Source organism: Dasypus novemcinctus, chromosome 25 (genome assembly GCF_030445035.2).
Source record: "Dasypus novemcinctus isolate mDasNov1 chromosome 25, mDasNov1.1.hap2, whole genome shotgun sequence".
NCBI classification, from domain to species: domain Eukaryota; kingdom Metazoa; phylum Chordata; class Mammalia; order Cingulata; family Dasypodidae; genus Dasypus; species Dasypus novemcinctus.
This window is the reverse complement of record NC_080697.1, coordinates 11,699,001-11,722,874: the sequence shown is the minus strand read 5'-3', so window position 1 is coordinate 11,722,874 and position 23,874 is coordinate 11,699,001. Positions and strand designations below refer to the sequence as shown.

The 23,874-nt window shown below is 41.0% G+C and overlaps 1 non-coding gene across 1 annotated transcript; it reads right to left on the bottom strand.

The window, feature by feature from the left end:
• Nucleotides 1–5,818: 5,818 nt before the first annotated feature.
• On the bottom strand, nt 5,819–5,925 carry LOC131276032 (U6 spliceosomal RNA). Its single transcript, XR_009183519.1, has one exon. It is a non-coding gene; the product is annotated as a U6 spliceosomal RNA (small nuclear RNA).
• Nucleotides 5,926–23,874: the final 17,949 nt, after the last annotated feature.

Below are 23,874 nucleotides of genomic sequence, written 5' to 3'. Positions count from 1 at the left end.
CTAGTCCCTTCCGCAGGTAACACAGTCCCTAAAACTGCCCTCTGCCCTCTAGTGGCCATTCTTTCTCTTGTCTGCTCTTTCTCTCTCTTTGTCCTCTTAATCCTTCTTGGCAGATCCTTCTATGAGTCACCAGCCTGGACAAAGGAGCAGTTGCACTCTCTCCCCCTGTAGGCACTGCCGCCGAAGCTTCTAGAAAGATACGGACTAACCACTTTCCAGACCTCAGTTTGACATTGCACACTGCTTTGAAACATCTCAACATTCTAAATTGTCTGTTTAACTGTCAGTTTTATAAGGCACCTTGAACAATGTTTTATAAGGCATTTTGTAGATACTGCCATTAAAGTTAATTGCTTGAGTTATCATTAAAAGGATGACTCTGAAACAAAAGTTATTCTCATCATTTCATTTCTCCAGAAAATGCATTTGCCTTGGAACCAGGCTCACACTGCAGCCAGGGCCTCCTTCCTCTCTCAGAGCACCTCTGCTTTAGCAGGGCATCGGAGGTGCTTTCTTGGCCCATTGAATCTTTTATGTTGTACTCTGTCCAAATCCCTGGTAAAAGCCTGAAGCTGGATTTAAGTGAGAAATTGTCTTCCAGACTCTGTTTTCTCTCTTCATTACAGAGAGCAAGGTGCAAAGTCATTTGGGGCTTGGGTGGCTTCCAAACCTTTCTGTGCTAATTTCCAGAATTCTTTTTGAAGTCATTGCCTTATTTTATGCTTCTTAATCACTAAGTGCTCACTCGCCTTCAGAGAGGATGTTACTTGAGAAACCCTAGAAACTAGGATGCACTTGAACTGAAGAAAGAGAGGGCAGGTTTCTAGTAAAGGATGGGGACCGCTGTGACAGAGCCAGCTAAAGGGCACTGGTGGGCAGAGGAGCTATGGCTAAGGGATGTCATTTGGGTGGGGGGTAGATGGAAACAGCTAAGATCAAATTTGGACCTCAGGATTTTTCACTGGGTTAATTCTGTCTCCTGAGTCTTTGATCAGTATCTTAAATTTTATTTGTTTTTCAGCAAGGTCCAACTTCTCCGAAAGATTCAGTTCTCAGGTTGACCAGATGCGCTAGGAATGCTGCTGCTTCCAGAACACCCTTTCTGGCTTAATGGCTATCCTGTGCAACCGTGAGAAGTCACTCAGCCCTCTGCTTAACCCAATGTTTCACTAATTGCTCCTTGGAGACAACTTACATCAGAGTCACCAAGGACCCTTGCCACAATGCAGATTCCTGTGCTTTCACAGACCTCCCGAATCAGAACCTTAAAAGGTGGTGCTCAAGGCATCTGCATTTCTTTTACAAACTCCCCAGGTAATTCTTACAGATAATGAAACCGGTAAACAAGCCCCCTAACTTATAAGGCGACTGCCACTCACAGCATCTAAATGACTTGAAAGCACTGGTTTCAATTGAGACATTGCAGAAAGCACTGTATTGCCATTTTAAAAAGCCCTCCTTCCCAGGTGTGCTTTATCAAAACAACCGTGAAAAGCTAACCGGAAAAACCAAAGTGACACTGGACCCCATTTAGTAACCGCAGGGTTCCTGGGTGGTTTGATTTGATTTGATTTTTCAAGCCATTGGGTACACATGATATTTTCTAATGGGTCAGCATTTTTCTAATTCCAGTTTCCACTAGTAATTTGTTTTGCTGTGAATACTGGGTAAACTTTCTGCCCAGCAGCTAAAATTTTTGGATGCCATAGTCATTTACAGAATTCTCATGTATTCATCAAGGAATGAGAGCATGATTTCGAAGAATTGGATTTTAGAGCTCTCATGCAACCGAAAATCATCTGCACCAATTTCCTCATTTTAAACTGGAAGTATTAAAGTGGCTTTTCTCTTCCCATTCCCATTTCTGTCCCCGACTTATCACAACCATCTAAATCCACACAGCCTCCAGCTCAAAGGCTACCTCCTTAGCCTCGCTTGGCTTTCCTCTGGGCTCCCTCAATACTTTGTCTCGACCTCTTTAAAGTGGGTGGCGCATGTCCCTGATGTTGGTTCATTTGTGTGAGTCCTTGAAAACAGAAACTGCATCTTGTTCATCACTGAAACGTATTGGCATTCAGGATACACAGGAAGGGCTGCATAAATATTCATTGAAAACCTTGACTCAGAGGATGCTGGGAGGTAGTAGAGCTAGTGTTGCTCTAGGATGATAATCAATCTCAGATATTTAAGTCCTTGCCTCCCACCAGGCATTGTTCTAAGAGCTTCACCTATATTGTTTCCCTTACTTATCACAACACTCCAGAGAACCATATGTTACCAGAGAAAGAAACTGAGACAGAGGCAGGCCACATAACTTGCTCTAGATGATATGATAGAAAGTAGGAAAGTCACGATTGAAACACAGGATGTCTGACTTCAGAGGCTCTGCTCTTGTTACCGTGCTGCCTTGCTCCTCATGCTGGAACTCGAGCCATGCTCTTCTCCTAGTATACCCCACTATGTTCCATACTCTCCCCCATGTTCATTCCACCACGTTCCGTGCTCTTCCACTGTGTTCACCCGAGAATGCTCCATGTTCTTGCCCTGTGTATATGCTACATGTTCCAAGCTCTTTCCCCTGTGTACACCCCACCATGCTCCAAGAAGGGGAATTAGACCTTGTGAAAGCTAGATGTCAGGAATCACACTCTTACTGTTTACAGTGAATGAACTTCACAGCCTGGCCACAAAATCATGGACAAGAGCTGGACCAGAGGGTATGTGTTTAACATCTCAATAGGTTTCCCATTTTGTGAACATATGCACTCTGAGATATTTGAAATTAACCAGTCGATAACTGCTCAGAGATTAAAGGTACAAAAATGCTTCTTTTATCATGCCAAAAACTAACTTGGAAGTAAATGGCTATGAGGGATCACATGGAAATGCTGACGTTTTGCTTGCATTTAGTGTTATTCTTAACTCAATTGAAGGAATATCTATTATGCTTCACTCTCAAACCTTAAGAGAAACTGCAACAAATTCCTTTAGTCATTTGTTCATTACCTCTGCTCACACATTCAGCCTTCATTCATGCTCTCATGAGTTCAGCGGGTCCACATACAGCAAGCTCCTCTCTGCCATGAGAAGCTGCCCATCCTGGAGCGGAGGTTCTGTGTGGCAGGGAGCAGAGCGGCCAGCAGAAGCAGCGAATGAACAAGTCTGCACAGAGTAATGGATCTGGGATGCAGGACTGAAGGGGGGTGGAGATTGAGCCAGATCACACCTGGTGAGGAGTCAGGGCAAGTTTAGACAGATGGGGAGTTAGAGGAAGAACTTCCCGCACCGTGGGAGGAAGACCATGAGGGATGCTGGGGTACAATTTGCACTTGGGTGCAGTTAACATGCTGGAGGCTCCCAGCAAAGACAAACAGCACGGCCACTCTTCTCACAGGTTCTCCATGCACTTTGTGCTCATCTCTATGAGGGCGCTCATGACTCTATACCATAGGCTCACAACTCACTGTAACAAGCCGAATACATCTCTCTAATTGGCTCTCTCCAGCCCCCAGCACCTACTATCTGAGTTGACCCATGCTTGATAATTCATATTTATTGAATCAATGAATTTAATATTCCCTACCATAGGTTAATTGGATCTTATTTTCTCCGTCATGGAGATTAAAAACAAAAACAGATTCGGGACTTGGAGCTGTCCTGGGTAGTGCTGCAGGGACGGTTACCAGACATTGTATGTCCTCCCATGGCCCACTGGGTGGACTGTGGGAGAGTGTGGGCTATGGTGCAGACCATTGACCATGAGGTGCAGCAGTGCTCAGAGATGTATTCACCAAGTGCAATGAATGTCTTATGATGATGGAGGAGGTTGTTGTTATGGGGGGAGGAGTGGGGTGAGGGAAGTGGGGCGTATATGGGGACCTCATTTTTTTTAATGTAACATTAAAAAAAGAAAGACAAAAAAATAAAATTAAATTAAAAAATTAAAAAAACAAAAACAAAAACAAAAACAGATAAAACTCAAAAAGTTAAAGTGTTCACTTAGACTTACATAGTTGAAAAGTCCTGGAACACTGGATTTGAAGGAGAAATTCATGGCAGAGGGAGAACCATGAAAACTAAAGTGCTTGCAGTTTGCTTTAGAGACAGAGAGGGCATGATGTTGTGTACTGAAGGTTTGGCAGCCTGCATAGGGGTGAGAGGAAGGGAGAGGCTTTCAGTGAGACACACATCAGGAGAAAAGCAAGGAGACACACAATGGGAGGAAGGCAATTGAGGCACACAACAGGAGGAAGGCAGGGAGACACACAACAGGACAAAGGCAATGAGGAACACAACAGGACAAAGGGAAGGAAGCACACAAAGGAGGAAGGCAGCGGCACATACAACAAGAGGCATACAACAGGAGAAGGGGAAGGAGGCACACAACAAAGAGGAAGGCAGGGAGACACACAATAGGACAAAGGCAACGAGGCACACAACAGGACAAAGGGAAAAAAGCACAGACAGGAGGAAGGCATGGAAACATACAACAGGAGGCACACAACAGGAGAAGGGGAAGGAGACACACAACAGGAGGAAGAGAAAGAGGCACACAACAGGAGGAAGGTGACCGAGGCGCACAGCAGGAGGAACGCCCAGGGCATATTGATTGCCGGTTGAGGAGACAGCCTGATCGTGTATACAACAATCGAGTCTTTCTTTAAAGGTAGTTTCAACGTGTCTCAAGTTTTGATTAAAAAAAAAAGATGCATTCTAAAACATAGCTTCCTGTTACATTACCAGAGTTCAAAATAACATGGGTTTGTCCAAGAAGTGTGGCCGTTTTCAGGGGTGTGCTGGAGCTTTGAGTGGACTTCCCGAGCCTGGTGGGCCCCAGGTTCTCTGCTGCAGCCTCCAGGCAGCAAGGTTTGTTCCTTAGGACCTGAGACCCCGCGGTGCCCAGCCCCAGGCCCAGAATTCAAAGCAGAGGGGCCAGTGCAGAGGCGCTGGAGGCACGTCCACAGGCTCGCTCTACAGTCCCTGTCCAGGCTCTGACATTCAATCAAGCTTCTCCCACACGACACACCCTGCCCCTGGGGACTCTGTTCCTCCCACATATTTCGCCTCTTAGAGTGATCCACAAACGTTCCTTCCAGAGTGAAATATGACAAACCAGCCAATGTCCATGGAGGGGACACAGTGTCTATGGAGGGGACCCAGCAAAGGGTAGGCGTGTGCCTCTCAGCTAAATGAGCCACCCTGGTTCCACGGTTTAATGCCAGGACGCCCTCGTGAGGACCATAGCTGCATATATTCAGCTTTAAGCTCCCAGGAACCCTCTGTAACTTTTTCTCTACCTCCATCTAAGCTGTTACTCAGTTGTATTGCTCCTTGCTCTCTATGGTCTATGAATTCCATCTCACCACCAAGGAAGGGGTGATTGATAACATAAGCCTACTAATCAGAAACCTGAGCTCACCTGGTTTCTCCCTTTTTTAAATTTTTATTTTATTTTATTTTATTTTTTAATTCATTTTTTAAAAATATTACATTAAAAAAATATGAGGTCCCCATTCACCCCCACTGCCCCCACCCCACCACTCCCCCCACAACAACACTCTCCCCCATCATCATGTCACATCCATTGCATTTGGTGAGTACATCTCTGGGCATCGCTGCACCTCATGGTCCATGGTCCACATCATAGCCCACACTCTCCCACGTTCCATCCAGTGGGCCATGGGAGGATCTACAATGTCCAGTAATTGCCCCTGCAGCACTACCCAGGACAACACCAAGTCCTGAAAATGCCTCCACATCTCATCTCTTCCTCCCATTCCCCGCACTCAGTAGCCACCATGGCCACTTTTTCCACACCAAAAATATGGAACGCTTCACGAATATGCGTGTCATCCTTGCACAGGGGCCATGCTAATCTTCTCTGTATCGTTCCAATTTTAGTATATGTGCTGCCGAAGCGAGCACTGGTTTCTCCCTTATCCTCCAACAGGTACACATGTTCATATCTACCTCCTGCTTTCAATATCTCGTCCTCATTACAGAGACATTCACTCCAGGCTGCCTCGGCCTAAGGCAACCAAGCCGGTGCAGTAAATGCCACCAACCTGGGTTTGACCAGTCCTTCCACCAACAGCTGTGTAACCTGACACCCCATGCACACACACCTGTAGCTCAACCTGCCCTTTTCCATATTATAAAATATCACAATTGTAAACTTCCCTATTTTAAAACACCACAACATTTGTGATTGTGAAGACTTTATGTGCTAACGATTTGTCCGTGTGTCTGTCTCTCTCATTACAGCATTAGCTCCGAGAAATCAGGACCAGTGTCTTACAAACGAAAACAAAAGCCTGGTCTCCTGCACAGAGGGAATGACATGGTACTTTCCTTGCGGCACTGGTTTAATAAACGTGTGCCTAATTTAACTGAACAAAATACGAATAAAAAAGATCCTTGACTTGAAAGCGCTGCGCTCACTTCTGCCAGCTCCGTTTCCTCCTCTGTTTTTTTTTTCTTCTTTTCTGCTTTAATGATTTTTTCTGTAAACTGCCCACAGCCCCTCCTTCCCCTCTGCACCCTGGTCCTTTGCGCTGTATCCTGCAGCGACTCTCATCAGCAAGTGGAGTCTAGACCCCCTCGCGGAGTGGGGGCCTTTGACTCGCCTCGGCCACCGGAGGGCAGTGGAAACGACGATGCCCTCTTTGTGCACCGGCCCCCCGAGGGCTTGCGCACTTCGCTTGCTTTCTAGGAAGAGCCACCGTGAGGACGAGCCTGGCTCAGGCTGGGCCGCTGGAGGACCCGAGACCCTCGTCCTGGTCGACAGTTGTTGCCTCATCCAGCGTCAGCCGAGCCCCAGAAGCAGAGCCGCCGAGCTGACTCGCCGCTGACTGCAGATGCGCAGGACCCAGGACCCAGGTGAGACCCGAATCGCCCACCTGAACCCAGCCTAAACTGCTGACACCCAAAACTATACACGAAATGAATGGCGGTCGTTTAAAGCGTGATCTGGTACGCCCCAGTTAGCCTGCGGATGCAGGTTCTGAGTCCTGACCTGCCGTGATTTTCACCCCCACCTCCAGGAAACGAGAGCCTGCAGGTAAGTCCCCAGAGGGCTGACGGCAGGCTGGACCGCCACCCGCCCAGGGGCATGGGGTGTCAGAGAGACCGCCGGTGTTCCTGACTGCTTTCGCTGCTGCTATTACTCTCCGAAACTCACCAACTTGAGAGGCTTAATCTCATGTCAATAAATACGTGGCTGTTGAGGCAATTTGTTTGGGTATAATTATGCCAGTCTCCGAGGAAATTACTGGCACCTAAGTTATTAGACTCACCTTGGAGACACTGCATGCGGCTGGCGCTCGTTCGCTCAAGTGCTCCCCTGCCAGACGCCAATACACAATGCTCTGAAGCTTTCTCTGCTTATGCTCCTCTGCCTTCTTGGCATGGCTCTCAGCAGCAAAACCCAGCACAAAACCCAGCTCTGCAGATACAAAAGGAGATGATCTATCCAGGGGCACACCGCAGCAAAGCAGGCCGAGGCGCTCGGACTAAGCACAACATGCTTGAATTCCAAAGGGGTTTCTTCGTCCTTTCTTCTCGTTGTCTTGAGAAAATGAGGCTATTTCTGCTTCTGTCGAAAGGCCTCCCTGATAGAATAAACGACAAAATGTCCGATGCCCTGGGTTAGACATCTTTGATCTCCAGGCATTTGTGGCAATTCCTTCACTGGAAAGTCTACTTCTACTTGGTCTCTTCTTGAAGAGTAGTGATCTGTGGCCACAAAAGTAGATAACTTACCGAAAAGACCCGGGTGTCTCTGAGCATGGGCATACCAAGGGTGGGACACAGAAGAGGTCCAGCGCAGGAGGAAGTGTTAGAGGGGAATGTTTTTTGCAGAGAATCTAAAAATGATAAGAAAACAGACCCCCCCCCCCAAAAAAAATCAGTCTTTGTAGTATCACTCTGAGTCAGCAGTTCCAAACATCAATGGTCTGAGGGACCCCAGTGTTGGGGATCCCCTCCCTCTGTCCTTGGGTACCATTGCCTTCTTTTCAGAGGGGTCCCTCAAGGAGGCTGCAGTATTACACCTAAGATGCCGCCAAAGCTTAGGCCATTTCTGGACCCTCCCTACGGGAGCTGCTTTCAGTCACTCTTCTGTATTAGTAGTCTCTAGAATGAGGAATGTGCATACTTACAGGTGGGAAACTGCTCAAAACCAGACAGCTCTTTGCCAATCAACTGGGCCTGAGAGGGTTCTTGGCTCTCCTGTATATGAAGGAGCAAAGATGGGGGACATCAACCCCCAAGTTCCAAATCTGATTCCCCTCCTTCAGGAAACCTGTAACCCATATATGTAAGCCATCTGTCTGTACGATTTGACTCTCACAGCTTTCAGTTGTCTTCCACCTCTAAGGAGAGTGGTCTCTAGATGAGCTGCATCAGTCACCTAGAATTTTGTTAGAAATGCAAATTCTTGGGTCCCATTCTATAAATAATGAATCAGGATTCTGGAGGCTGCAGCCCAGGAATTCGTATTTTAACAAGCCCTCAAGGTGATTCTGATGCATGCTAAAGTTTGTCGACTTTTGCCAAAGAACAATATTTGCCACCAGAAGAAAAATCTGCAGAGCTTTAAAAATAAATCCATCATGTTTGTATATATATACTTGAGCCCACTCCTGACATTCAGAAACAATAGATCTGAGGTGGAACCTGGGCAGTGGGCTTTAAATCTCCCAAGTGTTTCCAGATAAGCTCTGGAGAAATGAGACTTTAAGAACTCAATCTAAAATAGGCTTTGAAGTCTTCCTAAGACTCAGGGTCCACAGGCCACTTAAATATAAGGTATGCGAATGGAGTAAGTACACTGATTGTTTGAAGATGACCACCTCTAGAGGCAAATATCACTCTCTGTATTTCATATATAGACTTTATAAACAGGCTGTGTCTGCAATTTTGCCCTTTGAAATTGTCTGACTTTATGGAATGCTTACCAATGAGTTCATTTCTCTGACACCTCAGACCTCTTGCCTTCCTATAGGGAATGATGAGAAGGTAAGTGACATCTTACCAAATGTCAAACTAGTTTCAACTCTTTGAAATGACTATACTATAAAGCTATTTCTGTCTCTGAATGCACTACTTATCCTTCAGGACCCTATTAAAGTCCCATTTTCTCTTGGAAGTCCTCAATTCTTTTTCTCCCATCGCACATCTACTTACTTTCTCATCTGAGCGCCTTCAGACCCTTAAGCTTGAATCATCTGTTGGACAACTCTGAAACACTACTTAATATTTTTGGTTAATTATATATGTTAGTTCTCCTTGTTTCCCTTATTCAATCTCCTGTATTTAGAGATCTCGTGATGTCACTACCACCACACTATCTATGCTTCTCATGAGGGACGTACAAAGCAAAAGCGTGTTGTTTGATTGTCCATACCTGCTATTAAAGTTCAAGGACATGGCGAGCCTCCTGTCAAGGAGTAAGTCTTCCCATTTTTTTTAAGTAAAAAAAGTCTCACTTGCTCTCTAAAGAAACCACATCGAATATCTGTTTACATTTTAATTTTGCTTTTCCAATGCCATGTGACACAAAGCTGAAATAAACCCCAAGTTTCTGTCTTCCCATGAATATGTAGGAACTGGAGACATCTGATGTGTACTCCAGACACGCCGGGAACCCCAGGCATGCACGGGTCATAGTTTTACGCGCACTGAGAGATCCACCGGGCTTCTTTGAGGCCATTGTAACATGCACCATCTTTGGCTGTATAGACAAATTGTCTGCGTAGGCACATTGTGAATACTCAGCTTCCTCAAAAAACTAAGGAGTCAAGCTTGCTGTGGCTGGACCTCCTGATTCATGCCATCCCCTCCGTATGGGTTCTCAGGAAATAAATAAATAAAAATAAATCTTAAAAAGAAAGAAGAAAAGGTGAGATTTTTTTACCTCATGATACTGAAACTGTGAGGACATCAGAGCCACAAACAGCATCCTCAGCTTCCTGTATCTTAGTAAATCCACAAGAAAAGATTAGGAAATCTGTAACAATGTATAAATTGTATTATAGATTACAACCAATATGCAGATAGTAAATATTTCACTGTTTACCAAGGACTTAAGGAGGGGAAAGATTGAATAGGTGAAGCACAGGCATATTTTGGGGCAGTAAAACTATTCCAAATGATGCTAAAATGGTTGATACATGACACTAGGCATTTTTTAAATCCCACAGACCTTTACAGCACAACAAATGGACCTTAATGTATGTATGTGTATATATATATATATTTTAAACCACACATTTAGGAAAGCAGAGGCTCACAGAATGGAAAGCAGACTGTGGTAAAATAATCTAACTATATTAAAAATGTATGAAATAATTTCACTGAAGGAGATGGGGGCAAAAGTGCTGACTTAAGTAACTTTGGAAACGAGTGAAGACCATAGGATTAAAGGCTAAAGAAACTGTAATAAGCACTGCACTCTAGTTGATGAAGTTGGTGCCCAAGAAGATGTGGGCTAAGCATTCTGAAAACACTCTATTTTTATACTGGGACTGAACAGTGAGATAGTGGATGGTGGGAGCCAGAGTTCTCACTTTTGGAGTGGGAGGTTATGGACAAGCAGGGGGAGAAGGTTAGAACGATACATATGGAAATGGATTCATCTTGGAGACATGGTTATGATGAACTCATGTTTAGCACAAGATCAATTCAGATGGCTCCATACAGAAATATTTATAGATCTTGTGCACATATGCAGATTAGCCTACACACATATAATTTCTTGTTCTGTCAGCTGGTAGGGCCCAGAAGCTAGGACACCCCAGGAAAAATGAACACACCTAATGCCCAGATCCTGTTTTCTAACACCATTCTCCAATTAAAGGAGGCAGGACTCCTTGGAGAAATGGCCAACTGATCCTAGGCTGGCACAGATACTAAACAAAATGATAATCCAGATTATTTTATAGTAGCACTTGTAGAAGAAGTTCAGATAATTTATGTACATATTCCACACTCAAGGAGATGGAGCATAACTTCCCACTCCTTCAGTGTAGGTGGCTTATTGTAACTTCTTTCCAAAGATCACAGAATGAGAATGAGTAGTGGGTGAGCAACTTCACAGTGGAGAAAGCAGACAAATACTTTTTCAGGCAGATGATCAAGATTAACAGCCACTGTGATAAATCAGGTTGATGGTATGTACCCTTGCAATGATGTGGTGACAATGGCACTTTCCCTATGTGGTCTTCCTCCCAAAAGCCCATATACCCAATCTAATCATGAGGAAAACATCAGACAAATCCTAAGAGAAGGTCATTCTATAAAACATCTGATCAGTACTCCTGAAAACTGTCAAGGTCAAGAAAAAGATGAAAAGCCTTAGTAACTACCACAGCCAAGAGGAGCCTAAGGAAACATGAAAACTAAATGTAATGTGGGATTCTGGGTGGAATCCCAGAACAGAAAAAAAGACATTAAGTAAAAACTAAGAAACTAAGAATAAGAAAATCTGAATTAAATATTGAATTAGCTAATAATAATGTATCAATATTGGTTAATTGTGACAAATGTACTAAGCTAATGTAAGATGTTAATAATAGAGAAAATGAGGTATGGTCTATATAGGAACTCTGTGTGCTATCCTTAAAATTTTTCTGAGAAGCTAAAACTATTATGAAATAAAGATTATTTATTTTAAAAATAATTAAGATCTTTATTAACTGATAGAAAGTAATTTCCAGGACCTATTGTTACATTTTAAAAGCAATGTACAAAATAGCATCTGTAGTATGCTACCATTCATGTAATAAAGAAGGCGATGCTATAAAATATATATGTAACTGCCAATTGTGCAAAATAAATACCAAAGTGATAAAAGAAACCAAAGAGATTAGTTATTTATGGGATGTGGTGAGAAAGACCTTTCATAGAAGGGAGTTGATGGGAATGGAACAGGAGGGGTGAAAAGGGAGTGGCATGTCTCTTGTTATACTTTTTAAAAAATTATTGTCTGTATTTTTTAAATACATAGATCACACATAATGTTACATTAAAAAATATAAGAGGTTGCCATATACCCCGCTCCCCACACCCCCCACTCCTCCCGCATCAACAACTTCTCTCATTAGTGTGGTACATTCATAGCATTTGATGAGTACATTTTGGAGAATTGCTGCACAGCATGGATTATAGTTTATGTTGTAGTTTACACTCTTCCAGTGCATTCAGTGGGTTATGGCAGGATATATAATGTCCTGCATCTGTCCCTGCAATATCATTGAGGACAACTCCAAGTCCCAAAAATGCCCCAATATCACACCTTTTATCCCTCCCCCTGCCTTCAGCAACTCCCGTGGCCACTGTCTCCACATCAATGATATAATTTCTTCCATTGATAGAGTCACAATAGTTTTACAATAGAAATACCAGTGAGTCCACTCTAATCCATATTTTATTCCTCCATCCTGAAGACAGTGGGATGGCGATGTCCACTCCACCTCTAAATCAAGAGGTGGCTTGGATCCCACAGGGCTGATGAATGGAAATCTCCTGCTTGCAGCTGTAGACTCTCTCGGTTCTCTGGTATGGTGGTTGACCATCTTCATCTCCCTGTTGGCTGACCTGGGTAAGTCCAATGAACTGGAGAGTAGGTGATGCAACTCTTCTGAGGCTCAGGGCCCATCTGGCACATAGACAGTCCAAAGATCCAAGTCTCCTGAGCATACACCAGCCGCACTGCCATCCACAGGTTCAGTAAAAGTGACAGAAGAGGCATGCATAGAGAGTTACATCTGAGTCCCACTGCATCACACTCAGCAGCACAAATTCCAAAGTAGGACCCACTGGCAAGGAACTGAGCTCCAGAGCCATCTGTCCTAACAGTAGGACCTGGGTGTCTCCATAGCCCTCAGAAGCACAACTACTTGGGGTTGTATCTACTTTGACTGTCTCTAAGACCCTGCTGAAATGTGTATAAGTGCGACCACTCTCAGGACCTCCTGAGTCATTTCAAAGTCTCTGAGCCATATAAACTCAATTGTCTTTACCATTTCCCCCTTTTATTTAAGGTTTTTCTAGTTGCCTCACTAGCAACTACTACCAGTCAGTGCTTGGTAATAACCCCTTGGCACCAGGGAAGCTCATCCCCAGGAGTCATGCCCCATGGTAGGGGGAAGGTAATGCATTTACATGCTGAGTTTGTCTTAGAGAGTTGCCACATTTGAGTGACATGGAGGCTCTCAGGAGGTAACTCTTAGGCACCCTGCAGCTCTAGCCCTAGTTGAAATTTCAAGCACACAGGCTTATAAGCATAGTCATCAGTATTAAGGGCCTATCATTGGACCTTCCTTCTTCACTGGTCTTTGCCCTTGTACTTGGAGGATTGTTGCTGCTCCACTGGAGAGTATGACAAAGTTTCCCAGGATGGGAACTCAGCATTCCCTCAGTTGTCATGTGAAATTCTACCCCCTATGTCAATTAACATCCAAACATACCTATATACTCTACATGCATGCCCTGGAGAACTCCCTCCCACCCATGCATACTCCATTAATGACAACCCCCATCAGTGCTCCTCCCCTGCCATAGTTGAGTCCATCTGTGATCCAAAATTTCTTCAAGAATGAAGTCTAATATATTGTCAAATTCAATTAATAGGAAAATGAAATATTAGTAATAGGTTTAAAGATTATAAATAGAATATATAATAATTTAGAAAAACTAAAATAAAGTAAAAAATGAACTAGGGTATTGTAAAAAAGAAAAATAACATAAGAAAAGTTTTTTGATGTTTTTCCTTTCATCACTCTAATAGGTATTGTCCTGTAGTGCAGTAGCAAGGTAATCTCTTCCATTTGTTCCTCAATGTCTACATTTATTATTATTATTATTATTATGTCCTCAAAAAAGTTTTAGGTCACATCAAAGTCACATATAAAATATAGGGAACTCCCATATACTCAACATCAAACCCTTTTCCCCTTTCCCCAGTAATGATCTTTTTACATGTGGATGTTACATTTGCTGCAACTGATATACAGATATTGAAACATAGCTACTAACCATGATTCCATTATGGTTTGCATTTTAGACTGTACACTTTCATAAATTTTTGGTTACATTATGGTTTACATTTTAGACTATACACCTTTATAAATTAAAAAAAAACAGAAGACTACAAGTGTTGGAGAGAATGTGGAGGAATGGGAACACCCAACCACTGCTGGTGAGAATGCAGAAGGATCCAGCCATTCTGGAGGACAGTTTGACAGTTCCTCAAAAAACTAGTTATAGACTTGCCATATGACCTAGAAATTCCACTGCTGGCTATACACCCAGAAGAACTGAAAACAAGGACATGAACCAATATATGCACACCAATGTTCATAGTAGCATTATTCACTATTGCCAAAAGTTGGAATCAACCCAAATGCCCATCAACAGAGGAATGGATAAACAAAATGTGGTATATGCATACAATGGAATACTACTCATTTGTAAGAAGGAATACAGTACTAACACATGGGATAACATGGATGAATCTTGAGGACCTTATGTTGAGTGAAGCAAGCCAGGCATTGAAGGACAAATACTACATGATCTATCTGATATGAATTAAGAAAACCAACTGTCTCAGAGAGCTAGAGTCTGGAAGATAGACTTACAGGAAATAGGGGGGAGAGGAAGGTTCTGAGCTGATGCCTACATGGGCGAAATCGATGATAAAGTAGAGGTACATAGTTGTGCAGTGAAGGGATAAGACAGGGGCATAGGGATACTATTGGGCTGGGCTTTGCAGGCTTGAGGGGGCCTAGGGTTGGGAGGATGGGTCAGATGGTCCAAGGAACTGAGGGGAGAGTTGGGCGGGAGCAAGTGAACATGGGAGATTGTCAGGTATGTGGTTGAAACTATAATGTTGAGAAAACTCTTTAGAAAATATAATAAGGAAGGGTTACTGGTTTATGGTGTTTGATGGGGGGGGGGCATTTGGCCTAGAGTGCACCTGGGGCAGGCTTCTGGGAAGTGTGTGAATGCTCATCATGTCATAGTGTGTTATATCAGTGGGTGAATACTCATACAATGAGTGGGAAGGTGTTATAACCCCATCCTGGGGAGATCGATGTTCTCAAACAGAAGGGAGGGTGTCTCTCAAGAACATGGGTGGCTCCCAAAGGGGGAGGACAGAGTAGTGTGCCAAGCCCTCAGAATTGTTGCAAGTATCTTGAACCTTGTCCTTTAAGCAGTGACGCTTGGTTGTCACTGTGGGCCCTGAGGGGAGAGGGAGAGAGAAATAGAATAGTTGGAAAAGGGGATAACTGGGGGGCAATGGAAGTGTTCTGCATGATCCTGCAATGATGAATTCAGGCCATGTTAAATATGTTGTTATATGTTTTTGTATAATTCTAGCTCTTAGTAGCATAGTATAGTTTCACCTAGCACCCAAAATAAAATAAACAATTTTAAAAAACCAAGCTGATTATATACTTTGGATAGATCATATGATATGTGAATATATCTCAAAAAAAGTGCTAAATAAACAAATAAATAATTGTGCAAGAATAGCCAGAAATAGCAGCTATGTACAGTGGGGGAAACAGAGAGACTGACAGGTTAGGAATTTTCTTTGTTTGTCTGTCTTTTGTTTATTATTATTATTGAAATAATGAAAATGCTTTAATAATGATTGCAGTGATGTATGTACAATTATGTGATTATACCAAATACCACTGATTGTGTGCTTTGGATAAATTGTGTGCTTTATTATTATGTATCAACAATATTGATTTGTTTAAAAAAAAAACAACAAACCCAGTTAGAAGTGAGCCCAAAATGAAATGCAAACAGTAAACAAATGGAACCAACTGAATTACAAGTGAATAACATGACCACACTGAAGGGGGTGAGTTAAAAATGAACTTAGAAAATTAGAAAAAAGTATGGATAATGTAAAGGTAAAGAACAGAAAGTACACAAAAATGCTGTAATTTAGTTGGGAAGTCTGTTTCTTACAGAAGTGTGGTTTAGCAATTCTGAAACTACTTTGTGTACATAACTACAACTGCATAAATAAATGTAATGTAAATAATGGCAATCAGATTTCCCACAGACAGACAGACAAGTTACAAATAAAGAAAGGATTCATACCAAGATGACCCCTGTGGTGTTGGGTTGGAATGAAAACTTTCATCATAAATATGTGTTACTTGGTTAAGACGATGACACCTGAGTTTCTCTCCCCATCTCCCTCTCTATTTAGGTAATTGTTAGCTTGATTAGATAGATAAATTGAAAGAAATATATGATAGGTGAAAGGATGTGAGTAGATATGTTGGTTCATATACAAACATATTTCCTAGCTTTGCCTCCTGAAAAGACCTGGAAACAAAACAACGATAACAACGAGCATGCCCAGTCCTAAGAGATTAATTTCTGAATACCTTTCTCCAAGAAAAAGAACATGGGCTCCTTCTCAATCATTTCAGGGGCAGAGAAAATATAAGATGAGTCTAGATTATAATATTGTGTCTCAAAGTATGGTTGTGTACCAGAAAGCATGGGGGATTGTTAAAAGGAACCAAAAACCAACTTTAAGGAGGCCCCCAGCTTCCAAGGACAAAGCTGGAATAATTTAAATAACAAAATAATTACAGTATCAGGTTGTAATCCAAAGAATAAAATAAATACCCATAAGCCAATACGCCCTCATATAAAACCTGAACGAATGAATGAATAATTGAATGAGTGAATGAATGAATACATAGATAAGGAACAGCTCTTCTTTTAAAACTCTTAATACATGTAGAAGAAAAGAGGGAAACAGGAAAACATTAGGCAAACACCATAGAAATGACTATTGCACACAAGATAATGATAGCTGTTAAAATTAGTGGGCAAAAATTTGAAGGGAAAACAGGAGATTTGTACAGTTTCCAAGTATCTTCCTCAAGATATTTGTTAATTACCTCAGGAAAAACAATAACTCAACAGTGGGAAAAAAACACAGTTGAAAACATCTCATGACAATGCAAGGTGTTGGTGGAGGGTTGATGTATGGGGCCCCTGTATGATGTTATTCATGTTTGCTTTGTAAGTTTACAACTTTTACTATACACTTAATTGTTTATGTATGTTCATATATAAATATACAAAGATAGTAACAATCAGATTGGTTAGGGGGAAACTACTTTTATAGTAGTAGTATTTTGACAGTGCTCTTTAATCATTAGTTAAAAAGGTTAAAAACAATGCAAGTTATTGGTGGTACGACAAGATGTTACATATGTTTGTTTGATGTTATATATGTTTGTTTTGTAAGTTCACAACTATTATACACTTATTGTTTATGTATGCTTATGTGTGAGTGATATATTTCAATAAATTAAAAACAAAACAAACCACAGTTGACACTACCTTCACCAAGTGAACAAAGTCAACAGCACAAGAAATAAAATGTATCTACATCATGAATCCTTTGATATGATGTTCTGGGAAAGGAACCACCTCAGTGCTGAGATAGTCTAGTGAAAAGTGTATAACTACATTTCCAAACATGAGAAAGCATCAGGCAAACTCAAGCTGAGGAGCATCCTACAAAAGAAATGACCAGTATTCTTCAAAAATGTCCAGGTCACGAAAGACAAGACACTTCCTAGGAACTGTCGCAGATTTATGAGAGAATGCTAAGGAGAAAACAGCTAAAAGCAATGAGGAATTCCGGCTTGGTTCCTGGTCCTGAAATAGCAAAAGGACATCACTGAAAAACTGGAGGGATCCACTGAGGTCCACAGTTAACAGGATTGCCCTAATCTCAAGGTCCTTGCTTTGGCAACTGTGCTCTGTTATGTAAAAGGTGACCAATAGGAGAGGTTTGGGTGAAAGGTGTTGTACTTTAACTCCCTCTAATGTTTTTGCATATTCCCTGTCAGTCAATAATAAGTTCAAATTAAAAATAACAACAACAAAAAACAAAGTAGGAGGCAAACACATCCTATTCTCAAGGTTACAGGGAAACAGGCACTCACACGTTTCTGAGAATTCAAAGTTTATACAACTTTTTTGAAGGAAAATTTGACAATGTCTAACAAAACTGCTTAGGTTCTTACTTTTTGACACAGCAATCCCACTTCTAGGAATTAACCCTAAATATATATTTCCAATGATATGAAAATATATGCACAGAAGCTTATCCATTGCTTCATTGTCTGTAATTCCAAAATAATGGAAACAACCCAAAAGCCCATCTAAAGTAGAGTGATTAAGTAAATCACGGTCTATCCCCATAATCATGCACTACGCTGCTCTGAAAATATCGAGAAAAATCTCTACAAAATGATGTGGAATGATTTCCAGGATGCATCGTTAGGTGAAAAAGGTTAAATGCAAAAGAGTATTTCGAGGTTTTCTGTCCAGCATGGTAGGCAATAGCCCCAGCTGGCGACTGAGTTTTTGAAATGCGGCTAGTCCAAACTGAGATATGCCGTAAGTATGCAATACTGGATTTCAAAGAATTAATACAAAGAAAAATTACATAAAAATAACTGTGATGATTTTCATATTGCTAACATATTGAAATGATATTATGTTGGATAAGTTGAGTTATACAAAAATATTTTGTTCCATTTTTAAAATTTTTAATGTGGCTACTAAAATGTTGAAATTACATATGTGACATATCTGGGGCTTGCATTGTTTCTATTAGCACTTTTAAGGATTATGCTTATTTCATAAAAGAGAGAAATAAAATATACCTTAATAAAAGCTAAACTGTGAAATATTTAGAAAACAAATAGTTTAAATTAGAAACAAATTAAAATATTTACCTATGTGGACGAGTGGGAACAGGGAAAGGGAAAATGAGAAAAAGGAAGAAGGAATGGGGGAGTGATGTAACTCTGAGTATCCTTTTTGTATAATTCTGAACTTTGTATAATTTTGTATGATTAAATATTGTATAATTAGAATTTTAATAATTATAATTTGTATTACTAGAACTATGTTAGTAGTTGTAATAGCAACTATAATAAGCAAAGAAAAATCCAGTAAAATGAGTGACAAATAGAACATAAAAATAAAAACAAATGAACCTGTTTTATGAATTTAGTAAATAGTTGCAGTCAAGTGGGGTAGAGAAGAAAAGAACAAACAATATTTTGCCTATATTTATATTAAAGCTAAAAACATAAAGACCAATATAATATTGTATTATAGTTAGTAGGATTGTTCTTCACAAGGATATGAGTTAGCACTTTTGAAACTACATAATGTGTACTCTAGGATTGAGCAAATAAATAAATATATTATGCATAATAAGATGAGGTTTCTCATGATCAGAGAAAAGCATTATAAATAAGAAAATATGGAAGGGTAGAGTGAATCCTGTGCTTGTGGATTGTAATTGGAAGTATCAGTATGAAGCCAAGTTTCTTTAATATAAGTAGATGTTAGCTGATTGGTAAATGATGATAGATACATACTTACACACATACATACATACATACTTACATACACATATTCATAGATAGAGGTATAGAAATAGTTGTATGAGTATATAAACACATATACATATATCTCTGTACATGTAACCATGTACATATACACCAAAATACACAAACACACACATACACAATTCTAGCTGTGGGAATATAAATGCAATGACACTCTAGCATCAATGAACCCACTTTGCTCCTAGACCTTGGTTTTTAATTTTCTTCTCCAAGAAAAGGACCAGGACCCCTTGGAGAAATGGTAGATTCCAGAATTGGTCTACAAAAAGCATCAGGTAAGCTTGAACATCTTGTAAAGTAAAAAAGCATAGAAGGACTTTAAAGATTATGGGGAATGTCAAAGTGACACTAGAATCAACTTAAAGGAACTCCCATTTTAAATAAAATAAATTTAAAAATTAAATACAAAGTATAAACTACAATATAAACTATAATCCATGCTTAGTGGCAATATTCCAAAACGTGTTCATCAATGGCAATGAGTGTACCACACTAATGAAAAAAGTTGTTAATGTGGGAAAAGTGGGAGGTGTGGGGAGTAGGGTATATGGGAATCCCTTATATTTTTTATGTAACATTTTATGTAATCTAAGTATCTTTTAAAAATAAATAAAAAATATGTTTAATAAAAGAAAATATTTTGAGCTGTATAACAAAATTCTAAATCCAAATATCAAATTTTGTAGAACTTACCTACCACCAAAATTAAACAGACATTCATCTTTTTAATTGCAAATAAATAATGATAAGAATGGAAATAGGAAACAGAAAAAAAGTTTTTTCCCCTTCCAGTAGAATTTCAATTAATAAATATAAAATGGCTGAAATAGAAAATTGCCTCTTGACAAACACCACACAGGTAATTGTTTCAAGCAAGCACCATCAATGGATAATAAAATTAATAATCTCAAAGCCTCCCCTAACTAGATAATTTTAGATTACAAAAAGAAAAAAACTAGTAACTTTCCATGGAGAGAACTGGCAGACACTGTCTTAACTAGGGAACAAAATTGACTTCACCAGGAATGGGACAAATCAACATGTGGCTCCTGATAAGATCACTCCTTCCAGGTTTTCTTCCCAGATTATATAATTGGAATTCAATCTTGATGAAACACCACACAAGCTCAAGGTGAACAACAAAGAGAGACTGAGGAATCATTCCAGGTTAAAATAAACTGGGCCCAAAAAAAGGACATTTGTGAAACAATTGATGAAATTTGAATAAGATCTGTATTTCAGATAATAGTATTATATCAATACTAATTTTTCTCAAGTTGGTACTGCACTGTGGTTATATAAGATGTTAACATTGGGAGAATTGGTGTGAATTCTTTGTACTATTTTTCACTTTCATAAGTCTGATACTATTTCATAATTAAAAGTTTTAAAATATTTTTAAGAAAGTAAGAGTCATAAAATTTATCTTTCTGAAATGGTCCCCCACAAATTCTGTCCCCCACAAAGATATATTCAAGTTCTAGCTCTGGGTCCTGTAGTTGTGAACTCTTTCATAAATAGGATCTTCAAAGATCCTATTTGAGAGAGGCCAAATTGAAACAGGTAGGTCTTTTTTTTTTTTCCAAATTCTACTCAATTTATTCATTTTAAAAAAATATATTACATTCAAAAAATATGAGGTCCCCATTCACCCCCACTGCCCCCACCCCACCACTCCCCCCACAGTAACACTCTCCCCCATCATCATGACACATCCATTGCATCTGGTGAGTACATCTCTGAGCATCACTGCACCCCATGGCCTATGGTCCACACCATAGCCCACACTCTCCCACGTTCCATCCAGTGGGCCATGTGAGGACATAGAATGTCCGGCAATTGTCCCTGCAGGACCACTCAGGACAACTCCAAGTCCCGAAAATGCCCCCACATCTCATCTCTTCCTCCCATTCCCCGCCCCCAGCAGCCACCATGGCCACTTTTTCCACACCAATTCCACATTTTCTCGATTATTAACCACAATAGTTCATGAATAGAATATCATTAAGTCCACTCTAATCCTTACTGTATTCCTCCTTCCTGTGGACCTTGGCTTGGTTGTGTCCATTCCACATCTATGGCAAGAGGGGGCTTAGATACCACATGGATACTGGATGCAATTCTCCTGCTTTCAGTTGTAAGCACTCTAGGCTTCATGGTGTGGTGGTTGACATTTTTCAACTCCATGTTAGCTGAGTGGAGTAAGTCCAATAAATCAGAGTGTAGGAGCTGAAGTCTGTTGACGCTCAGGGCCTGGCTATCATATTGTCAGTCCAGAGATTCAAATCCCCTAGATATATCTTAAATCCCAGCACCAACTACAATTCCAGTAAAGTAGCATGAAAGGCTTGTGAAGAGAGATCACATCTGAGTCCAGTTCCATCACACAGAAACACCAGCTCCAAAGAAGGGCCCACCAACATGGCAGTGAACTCCATCTGCCATGATCATAGAACCTGTGGGTCTCTTTAGCCCTCAAAAGAACCAATGCCTGGGGTTGTATCTACTTTATCTGTCTCTGAGACTCTGCTCAGGTGTGCATAAGGGCAATCCTTCTGACAACCTCCAGACTCTTTTTTAGAGACTCATAGCCATATAAACTCATTTGTCCTTTCCATTTCCCCCTTACTTTAGGTCAAACAGCATTTTTAACTCCTGTTATTATATGTAGACAGGGATATTCTGCTGGTTCACGTTGAACCTTTAATTCAAGGTCATTTTCTAGTTACGTCATCAGCTGGTACTTGGTAGTGATCCCTCGGTGCCAGGGAGGCTCATCCCTGGGTGTCATGTCCCATGCTGGGGGGAAGGCATTGCATTTACATGCTGAGTTTAGCTTTGAGACTGGCCACATTTGAGTAACACAGAGGCTGTGAGGAGGGAACCCCTAGGCACAGTGCTGCTTTAGGCCTTGTTCTTATTTCAGGTGTATAGGTGCACAAGCATAGTCATTAGTATCAGGGGGTCACTGTTGGACCCTCATTCCTTCCTGGTCCTTGCCGTTGCCCCTGGGGGACTGCCACTGCTCCCCTAGGGACCATGACAGAGTCCACACCACCCCCCCCCCCGGCCAGGAACCCAGTACTCACCCAGCTGTTGTTTTTAATTGTTTCCACTATGAGTATATCCAAACATTTCCTTGCACCCTGGACACATGCCCTGTATAACTCCCTGTCAACCATGTGTCTCCTGTCAATAACATCCCATACCAGTATTCCTCTGCTGCCATTGTTGAACCACTCTGTGATCCAAAACTTCCTGAACAGTGAAGCCCAATATAATGTGAGTTTCCTTAATAGTAAAATGGAATATAGCAATGAGTTTAAAGGTTAGACATAGAATATATATTGATTTGGGAAAATTCTGCATCCTATCTTTTTCTTTTCTTTTTTCCCTAATTATCGAGCTTCTCTTCACAAGAGCCTTAGATCACAGTAATTCATATATACAATATACAGTAGTCCCACATATCCATTATAAAACCTTTTCCCTTCCACAAAGATAATCTTTTAACTTATTCATATCATATTTACTGAAACTGATGTACAGATATTGAGACAATAGCTTTCAAACAAGGTAACATTTGTGTTTACATTGTGGTTTATACTCTAGACTATACAGTTTTCTAAATTTTTTCCTATGTTTTACATTATGGTTTACATTATTAGTCTGTCGTCCCCTATATGTTTTTGGTGTAATATTACATGTTTTATATCCATCCTTGTGTACTCTTGTGAAACACTTCCCTTGCCCTCACATTTACTCTGGTTCCATCTATTCAATATCTATTTCCCTCTCCCCTTGGGGCCCACAGTGACAGTCAATCTTCATTTCCTGAGGAGCCACATTCAGAAATACTTGCAACAGTGCTGAGGGCCTGACCCGCTCAACTGCCCTAATGTCCTGGGAGCCACGATTTCACTTGAGAGATACAGTTCCCTCTATTTGATGGCATTAGTCCTCCCCAGGTTGTGAGTCTACCTTCATTCTCATTATATGGGTCTCTACCCAATGGTATAACCGACTCTGGCAAAATGAGCATTCACATATTCCCTAGGAGTCTGTCCTGCGTCAGGCTATCCCCTTTGAGTATCTTAAACAGGTAACTTTCCTAATTATATTTTGAAAAGGTTTTCTCAGCATTATACTCTCAACCAACACCTGACAATCTCCTATGTGTGTGTGTTACCCCACCCTCCCCCCAATTTCTTGGGCAATATTACCCATCCGCCCATCCCTAGCCCCCCTCAAATCCCCAAAGCCCCACCCAAAGGTAACCCTATGCCCCATTTTATCCCTTCCTTGTACACATACTTACCTCCAGCTTATCATAGATTTCACCCATGTAGATGTCAGCTTACATTCTTCCTCTACCCCCCGATTTCCTGTAAGCCTA